The following is a 10,526-nucleotide window of genomic DNA, read 5'->3' as shown; positions in this document are numbered from 1 at the left end:
TGCAAAACATATGCAAAACACAAGGAGAGACTCTTCTTGGCAATCAATATAGGTTTTAAGCCTGTCAGCATCATCATCCAGAAGATTCGACCTCTAGCTATAAAAAAAGGAAGCAAATGATGTTTAAAAGAGAAGTAGAAGAATAGTTCATTTAATAACAGGATATAAATCTTTTAGAGGGAAGGAGGAAAAAAAAAAGACATTTAGAGGCAGTAAGATTTCAAGAAGAGACAATTGAACTAAGGAATTTGGACAAGAAAGTTTGTTTTGCTGTTAAATTTACAGATAAACAAAATGTGTGACTTGTTAGGTGGTTATAAAACACAATAGAAAGAAAGCACCCTCTTTTCTCTTGAAAGAAACCCAGTAACTCTTACTGCACAGATCAGTTACATGTGGCTCACTGTCAGAGCTAAAGATAATTTGTTGGTCCTATGTCCTCTTTTCTCCACTGCTACATTTGATGATTTGTAGTTTGAGGCACGCAAGGATGTTTAAAGAGGAATCTGAAGCAAAACAATTAGAAACCAGAAATACAGGGCAGCCATCAAGAGAATATATAATAAAAATAACATTGTTATCTTAATCAGGAATCCTGATTATTTCAGTAACAATTGTTATTGAATCACAAAAGATCTGAGGGAGTAGTGTATTCCCTAGGGAGGCAGTACACTTTCTATGGACTCTGCATACTTACTGTAGTCTCCCACAAGATGTTTCAAAGCTTTAATCCATAGAGAGAGCAAACACAGTCTTAACTAATGTCAAAGCTGGGCACTAACACTTGTTATATGATTAACAAGAGTTAACATCTCTAAATTGCTCTGAGGGAGCAATTGATTGAGTGCCCTTCTAGCTCCAAAGAGAAGCTGCAAGCTGAGAAAAATCTTCTAGAACCTGCACATTTAAATACATCAATAGTCCCATATTAACAATTTATGTATCTCTTTTTTTTTGCCTCTGCCTATCAATATGATTCCTAGAAACTACCTTAGTATAACCTCACTATCAGCATATAAATACCTTCTTTCTAGAAAGGAAGCGCTCTTTCCATATTTATAAGAAAAGTGGTACCTAATGTGTCTCACCTGTATTACTGAGTCAGCAGTTAATATTTTGCTTCCCTCTCCACAGCTGATACCTGGTAAAAAGTTGATCAAAGAGATTCTGTCATACAGGGTTTCTCCCATACCTGAGTAATGTTTTCATCAGAGTTTAAATATCTGTGATGTTTTCTTGCCTTTTTCTTGTAAAAATGTACTCTTTTAACAAGGTTAAGCTTTAAAAGAATTAGTTCTATTTTTGAAGTTATGCACATCCCCACCTTTCATCCTGAGAAAGCATAAAAACATTTTATAAAATCCTTGACACTAGTATAGCACTGATATTGTAAAAATAGTTACGCCTCATTGCTATCACTTACAGTTGTTGGCCTGTTTCAATGAAATAACACTATAGTGTCTGTGTCCTTGTCTAGCTGTTGCAGCTCACATCTGCACTGTGGTTAACCCTGTGGTTAGTAATGAGACCTAATTCAAACATAGAGTCTCATAATACCTGAACTTAGTTTAGGAAGGATTCTGGGGATACATGTCTGTTCCCCTTGGAGATTATGGGCAAAGTGGCCTCAGTCTGGGCAATTACATACCTGTTCGCAATAGTTTGAAGTTACCAAATCCAGAGTGCTCTTGGTAATCAGAAAGGTTTGCAAAGTAAAGATATTACTTCTCATGTATATTAATTATGGAAGCCCTGGCAGACTGGGTGCTACTAGGGTGTTTGGCTGCATTGAGTGGAACAGTCTCTGTCTTCCCTGACTATAGGCGACCCAGGGCTGTCTTCTCTTGCCCTGGTTGATGAGAGCTTTTGTGATTTTCTCTGAGAAAGAGGTAGTTCAGTTGCCTAGGGAGCAGGTTTAGCATAGCCTTGTAATGTGATTTTGTTTATTTCAAAACATGAAGGTGATGCTTAGAAATTCCATATAAACTATAGGTTTATATCACAAGTGACAAGGCGGTTTGTGTCAGTCTGTGGGAGGATTACAGGGAGTCCTTTGGGGCAGAATGTGCCTGTGGTGATGAGAGATGCAATCTGCTACCAGTCACCAAATGCACCTCTGCTCATCTTTAGGACAGTGCAGAGTCTATTAAAACAAGAGACCTAGGAGATGACAGGGAGGCCATGCTGTAAGATAGTATTGCAAAACATAAACGCCTTCCAGAAATAGCATCAAATCTTAAGGCAAGCAGTAGGGTGAAGGCAGACGACACAGGTATGCTCTGTGATTCCTCACCATTTACAAAGGGAGCAAAGGAAGCTGTGTTTTGCTTTTAATTTTGGGATTTTTTTTTTCGTGCTCAGATAGCAAAACTGTAATAAGGGTTGGAGTCAGAAAAAAGCTATAATTGAGCTCCCAATTGAGTTGGGAGGTGGGAGGCAATCTCTTGTTCTGTGCCAGGCAGAGGGGTTAGGGCTGGGGCAGAGAGTGGAGAGCCTTTGGAGCTGGAATCCCACCAGGGTCCTGCTCACTGCAGGAGCTGGATGAGGGCTACAGCCAGGATGAGCTGTAATTCAAAGCTTGTTTGGCATGGGGAAGGAGCTTGTTTTGTTGTTCCTCTGTTAGGAGAGGTGCAAGCCCTTCCCTAACAAAATCCTCAAGCCCAGCTGAAGAGTCAGTGATGTATAATCTCTGGAAGTAACTGCAGCCTTGCTACTTGCAATGATGGGCTTGTCTACTGTAGAGGTGGAAACTAGCCACAGAGAGGAGAATCTGAGAGTGGACATAGCTGCAGAGACAAATCTGCCCTTGTTCTGTTCTGCTTTATGTCTCATGAAATCATCTGTCTTTTGTCTGTGTTCAGAAAAGGAAGAGTTAGTTGTACTGGTGTGAGGCAGGCAACCGGAGACATGCCGTGGTTCTCCCAGGAGGTGGCACCTCAGTGGCGTGAATGCAGTAGCAGCCTTTCCCATGCCCACATGGCACCTCTCTGCCTTCAGGGTGCTGCTTGTGGAAAGCCAGAAAGTGCATGATCGCAGCTTGGCCAAATTAGCAGAAGGTGTATGTGACATGCCCCTCTCTCAGGCTGTCGTTCTTCAAGAACACATCATTAACCTTTGGGAGTGAGATACTAAAGCTCTCATGCCTGTGCCTGATGTACTGTGATTTCCTATCATGTTATCATGTTACTCACATTTTTTAAAAGTGTAACTCCCTACGTTTGCTTGTGTCTCAGTAGTTTAACATGCCTCATGTCCCGCAGAATGTGAAAAATATCCCTTTAAGGACAGTTGTTAAATTAATTCTTGTAACTCATGGTCTATGTAACTTAAATACAAACCTTTGCTTTACTAGAAACTCTCCAACCATTTGCATACTGTAAGATAAACGCTGAAAAGCATGCTGCATGCTTATGAGTTATTCAGGGACAGATAGATGAACATAGTTTGGATTACTATTTGAATTTGACCATGACTCCTCTTGATTGATTCCAAAGGAAGATTATTACTGCCTCAGTTTCACCATTCCTTAAGGAACTGAATCCCAGAACCCAAGTGCTACAAAATTTTAATTATTTTAATTGTGCTCTGTTCATCTTCTGCAAAACAGAGACCAAAATTTTGCTTCTTTATTTAATGTTTTTTTTTTATTATTATTTTATTAAGGAAGCCCATACTATTTGCAACTGAGGAAAAGGAAAATAACAGCCAAAAATGTGTATGAATCAGTCCAAAAATCCAAAAGTCAGGCACACTAGCACAAACAGGCCTGGTAACTTTGCATAATGAACTCTGAAGAATGTCTTACTGTCATTTAATATTGTCTATTTTATTTTTCACTGATGGTTCCCTTAGTTCACTTAGAGAAAAAAAGTGAGACTATGATAAGAGTTGTCATAGAGATAGATGAAGTTGGAAAGCCTAAATGGAACAGCAAAAAATTAGAAATAATGAACTCCATGCCACAGACACAGACTTGGTTTTGGGGGAAGTTTGCTCGGCAGATCTATCTGTCTTACATTTCTTGACAATCATCACGACTTTTTGTTTTGTTTTGTATTGTTTTCCATGACAGATATGTATTTTTTTCCATGTGGCTTGTTAAACTCAAAGAGGCCCCTGTATCTTCTAAGTGAGTATTTAAGAGAATTCTGTAACCATTTTTCTAAGAAAGAAAATTACATATTTCCTCAGCCACCAATTTCTTTGTCTACTTCTTAGTTAAAATACTAAATATGTGTTGACTGTTGCTTTCTGCCAAAAGATGTAGCTTTGGCACTCTGATGTTCTGCATTGTAATTTTTAATGCCTTGGAGAGGGACAGCAAATTATCTATGCAAGCAGAGGCATATAGATTTACCTTGTGAAATTCCCTTTCGTGCTTTATGTTGCTGTTGAGTCTTATTTTCTACAAAAATGTTTCTCTGCAAAATAAAACTTCTAAATTGCATAATCTCACCCACTTGTCTGTATTTGTCTTTTCTCAATTTATAAGATAAGAACTTCCTCAGGAGAAGAACTTCCTTTTTTGTTCTGGCTTTATGATAGGTCAAGCAGAACGTGAAAACTAGTTGATAAATAGGACTCCTAGATGCTACAATAAAATAAATAAAATAGCATAACATAGTGTCACCAGTGTCCAAGCACAAGAATGAATTAGGTGGCATGAAACTTTCAGCTGAGACAGATATTTTCCCATTAGTCCCTTTTGTGCTTGATGTTTACTCTTTGTCCTTTATTTAGTAATATTTTACTGTAGTATCCACAGCCCCTGGGATTTCCTCCTGTGTGCATCCTGCACCTGCATTTACTTAGACTGGCAATGAACTAGTTAGGGCACACGGCTGTACTGCTCGTACAAAACTATGGAAGGAGCCTGTTGACATCAGCACAACTGGGCGCAGTAGTTTTAACAGCTCACAAGAAAACAATGAGCTCAGTGTGCCGCTCCACCCAATCCACATTTGGGGCTGTCTGTATCACAGAACTGTACCCTGGTGTGCAAGCCACAAGTTTACCCTAAAATGACTGAGGTACTCAGCATAGTTGTTCCGCAATGCTAGCTTTGTGTATGGTTCTAAATGTATAGATCTTTAGTAGCAATAACACATTAACTGCAGCAAGACATTATCTTTGACGTAACATAGGTTGTCATAGCTTAATGAGCTGATGAGCTCGTTAATTGAAGGAGCTGCATGAAAGATGTTATTTCCATTTACTGATTGGGAAAGCAGGCCTCAGCAGATTTTTGCACACAGATTTGCCACTGTGTTGAGAACTTCCTTTAACAAGAATAATTTACAAGAATTTTTACAATACACTTCTCCGTTACAAAGCAAAAATCAGGGCCAGAGAGATTATATGAACTGCCCACAGTCACGCAGAAAGTCTGTGGCATAAAGAGGGACAGCCATGTTTCCCTATTTTTCACTTGAGGTTTACTGCTATCTTTCATATTTATCTCTCCTTCTACGTTTGAAATACGTATTAAAGTGTTCCAACTCACCAAAGTTTCTAGGAATAACCTCAGTTATCTAAGAAAAATAGTCTTGTCAAACAAAACTATGAAAATGGTCCTTCCATCAATTTCTGTAGTGTAATATAATTTGAAAAGAATGTGTTCTTCATCATATATGAAAGTTCATTCTCCTGAAAAATAGGTTTGTCAATGTATAGAAAATATATTGGCTTTTTTGGCACATTGCTTTGGTTTTCTGTATATAACATAGTTCATGCTAAGGTAAAGAAAGATGCTGTGTATGGAAGATATACTACAGCTATGCTTACCTTCTTGTCATGTTCTCCCTTATGTTTTAAACCAAGATGACTCCACTTTCCCTAAAAAAGAGGAAGACCTTAAAATAATGCACAGTATCATTTTGCTTCTTTTTCTTAAATTCTTTTCAATTAAGCAGAAGATTAGGGATGTTACTATTCTGACACAGCAACAGACAGCGACAGTTTATAGCAGATAATGGAATTATGTGAGTAGCATTGTTTAACCTACATAGAGTTAGGATTTTTTAGAATAATTTTGGTGTTGTGGAAGATAGTAAGAAATAGTTTTCGGCACACATTCAAATTTGATAGTGCTGGCAATCAAGAAATATATTTAGAGCTTTAAAGACTGATCATTTGTTCAGATTTAGGTGACATTTTTGAGAGGCAATCAGTATGGAGTGGCATTGAAACCTCAGAGTTCTCTGAAAGGCATTATTGTGCCATTGCCAGTCGCACATGATTAGCAGAAGGTTTATTGCTCCTCCATTTCTCATATTAGCTACTTCTGCAGAAGTAACCTTTGATTTTGTAAAACAGTGAGTTTACTTACCAGTGTACTGCACAGACATAACGTTTATTAATGATGATCGCATTTATTAATGTGACCATAATCAGTTTAGCAACATTTCCCAGTTGTTTATCCATTCCCCTCATCAGAGGCTTTGCTTTTAATTCTCTTCCATCTATTTGTTCTGTTGGAGGCAGCTGAAGAATGTTCTAAAAGAAGAGATTGCCATGAAAATACCAGTTTAATAAAACAAGCATTTAGTAGAAATAACTTTGCAAAATAGAAATATTGCAAAATAACTTTTTTATTACAACTAAATCAAAATACTTAATTTCCCTAAAGTTACAGCATATGTTGTGTGTTTCATTCTGTTTATTATACCCTAGATTTTTTCATGCCTTTAACTGTTCAGGTTTTAACCAGCCCTGCTCTCTCCACGCAGAAAAGAACCATCTGACTTGTATCTACGTGTCTACTCTATGTGTTGACTTCTGCAAGGCACCATTTTTTAAATACCATCGTAACTCTACACACAATAGCATTTTTGTTCTTATATTAAGCAGCTCTCTTTGAGGCGTAGTCAAAATGTTGCCTTTTCAAGATGCTTTATATCCAGTAAGTGTAATAGCATTAGAGTTATGTAAATTGAAAAAGTATTATGTTTATTAGCTTTTATAATTAAATTATAAAATTAACTTAATTTTTAAGTTAATTTTAAACTTAAATTTTAAGGTTAAATTAAACCAAGGATCATACAATACCTCCTAAAGATTTTATGCGACAGCCTTTATGTTTCATAATATTCTCCCACTTTGAATGTACCGGGGAAAGATTCTGGGAGCCTACTTACCCCCAGGCCAGGCAGATTTTCCAGACAAACTGACTGTCAAAGCTGTCTTTCCACTGTGTCCAGGAAGACTGTCATTTTCCCTCTTACTCTGTGGCAGCAGTTCCTAGTGATCATTAATTGTAATTCAGCATGGTACAGAGCTTTTCAACAGTCAGTGAAAAAGAAAGGTGGTTATTAGGATAGAAGAACAGATGTTTTCTGAAAAATACAGATTATTTCTCTTTTTGTAGTTATCATGTATATGTGACTGACTTTGCTAGAGCAGGATAGCTCCATCACATTTCCCAGCTCTGGGAAACATGTTTTGTAGGCTGCTCTCTGTGCAGTGGAAGCCAAACTGTCCATCACTACCAACCCTAACATACTCAGCTTTACCTTTTTCATGCATCACCTCATTGCTTCACATAAAGATTAGTTTACCCTTGAAACATAAAAAAGAGAATTTAAAAAACAATGAGATTCACCAAAAATCAAAACTATGTGATCGCTCTTAATTTAAAGTGCACACACATAGTGAGGGATCCTGGACTGAGACAGATGCATTCGTATTTATGGTATCTCTGCCAACGTATGTTTTGGCACTCTTTCATCCTCAAATACAGCTGTGATCATTGCTCAGATATATTTACCTTCTTTGCTGCACAGAGAACACATGTTGCTATGTGTGACACAATTAGTTACACAGATGGGATTGTATTCTTTCATACAGGGGCAGAGTTTGTCTTCTGATGATCTGGCACAAGCACTGCATTCATTCTTCAAACATGTAAATATGTAACTTTTCAAATTATGGGCAAAGGGGTGAGTTAAGAGTAAATGTTGATCCATGTTATTTTATAATTGTATCAGAATTGTTCTCTAGCAAGTTATTGTAGAATCATAAAAATGCTGGTTGGAAGAAGTCTCTGGAGATCAGATAGTGCAACATCCCTTTCAAAGCAGGATTCTCTAATGGTGAATATTGCATCTTGTTTTACACAGAATGGTAAGCAATACTTTTGGGCAAACCACTGCCTTTAGCCCAGATCTCAGCAAAAACAAAAGACTGAGCTAGTGGATTTACTGTCTTGCATTTTGGGGTTTTATTGTTGTGCCTTTATGGAACCAAGACAGCTACAATTGACACTAACAAAACTGCAGTTTGGGCTAAAAGAAAGACTTTGGTCATAGTGTGATTCCTACTGAAATATTTAGGGAGAATGAACACTAATAAACAAGGTAAATTGGACTAACCTTATTTTGTTGTTCACTGTCAATGCCTAGGACAAAATTCTAGATACATAGCATATATTCACATGAATTCCTGTGGTGAAAATCAAATTCATTAATAGAAGAAAAGATTCCAAAGAAATCTGATTTCCTGCACTAAACTGTGAAATTTTACATAACATCAAACATGATTATAGTCACATGGTTTCTGTATTATATTTCAGGTGTTATATTCCCTTGAAATAAGATTATCTGCTCTATAGTATGCAGAACTGGAAAAAAAGAGATTTGTTTTTCAGTTCCCTCCTCCACTTATTTTTGCCCTAGAATCTGAAATTTAAAACAAGATAATTGAAAAAATAAATGTTTAAAATGGCTACTTTTGATACATGGTGGAAATAAATAATACTAGAATTTTACTACAAAAGTGTTAAGAGCTTTACTGATATTTTGGTGGTGACATTTCTTTTACTGTCTCTGTTTGCAACCACATGTTACAGAGTCATTCAGAGTAAGAGCATGGAGTTCCTCATGGTATTAATCACAAAGTTCTATATGCCATTGAATAAATCTTTTAATAGTCAAGAGGAAGACAAGGTAATCACAGCGATTATAGGACATTATTTACCTGAGAAAGAAGAAAGAAACATCAGCAAGGAAAGCAGGACCTCTGTTATCTTCCTGGGGGAGATACTTGGTGAGCATTAGTCTCACCAGTCTCTTCCTATAAATGCAGTAAAAAAGAGCTTATATTTATATAGTGCATCATGTTCTAAACTTTGAGAAATAATGGCAAAAGACATCACTTCCTCGAGGCACATTCTAGTCCATCAGGAATGCCAAAGTATTTTTCTGTATCCCTTTAGATCCCCTTCAGTATCTCTTTATATTCCTTTTCAGTACACCTTTCCTATCTTTGTTTCACTGAATTGTTTTGTCTTTCCATCCAAGTGGTGAATTTATGCTTGTAAAAGCCTAAGTTCCAGTGCATCTTGTGAACTTGTACATCCAGTGGGAATTTTCAACTACAGCATCCGTATAGGAGACTGCAACTTCTTTAGTCATTCTTAGAGGTTTCCTTGCACGTTGGATCAAATCCAGAGGAGGCCAGAGACACCTAGAGTATTTTACATTTTTAATCCTAACTATTGACAGTGGTGGAACTGTCATTATATAACAAATATTTTCAAATAAGACATCCACCACTTTTGCAAGTGATGTTTACAGTGATCTTTCACAGCCCCAAATCAATCCCTTATTTAAAGACACAAGTTAGAGAAGTGTTATGTCAGTTGTTCTAGGTCCAAAGCAACATACTGTTTTCGATCAGCAGTTCTAGATAATCTGGGTTTTGTCTACATGAGTTTGACCTTCAAATTCCTCTACCATGAAAACTGTAGCAACGAAAGTGACAATGGAGAGCATGAATCAGGAAACTTTTCAGAGGAAATGCAGGCATGTCAAATTGAATTGACCTTCCTGAGTTGGGGGATCTAAAGTCCCCCCTCAGAATTTGGAAATACTTTGAAAAGGCAGATACAGTCTTTTAAAAAATGAATCTGCAGAAAGCAGAAGAGTGGTCAGTTCTGATATAATTTCATCTGAGAACAGAACATACCTGGCATAAGTAGAGTGGAAAGGACAAGAAAATCGAATCAAGCAGGCTTAGTAGGGGGAGCACAGGAACAAGACAGAAGTCTAATTATCTTGGGTCTTGGCAAACACTCCCAGGGACCTCAGCATACACAAAGTTTAGATTTTTGAACAAGACAACAAAATCACTTTCTAATATATCACAGAAACCTGAAGAAGAGTGTCCTGGGGCTGTCCACCTTCTGAAAGAAAAAGCCTGCATCTTTCTTGAGGTGTTTTCCTGTAGAATGGTAAAAATGCATAAGAATCCTGAATCTTACAACTACCAGAAGTATTTCTACGCATGATGTGTATACTTGATACCCTGCCTACAGAGGCTGCTAGAATATGAATGACTACTTTATTTGTATCATTACTGGCTACTATTTGATGCATAGTACTTATTACAGAGGTTTACAGTTAATGTAAAATGCCCTAGAGTATCAACTGAAAGTGAATGATTAGGGCAGCGATCTAACCTTCACAACAACCATAAAGAATCCTGCACTCACACAGACAAGTATCCAAAAGTCAGAAAACTGCCACTGG

The sequence above is a fragment of the Rhea pennata genome, chromosome 14, assembly GCF_028389875.1.
Source record: "Rhea pennata isolate bPtePen1 chromosome 14, bPtePen1.pri, whole genome shotgun sequence".
Lineage (NCBI taxonomy): Eukaryota > Metazoa > Chordata > Aves > Rheiformes > Rheidae > Rhea > Rhea pennata.
The sequence above is the reverse complement of the archived record's forward strand: the minus strand, read 5'-3'. Positions refer to the sequence as shown.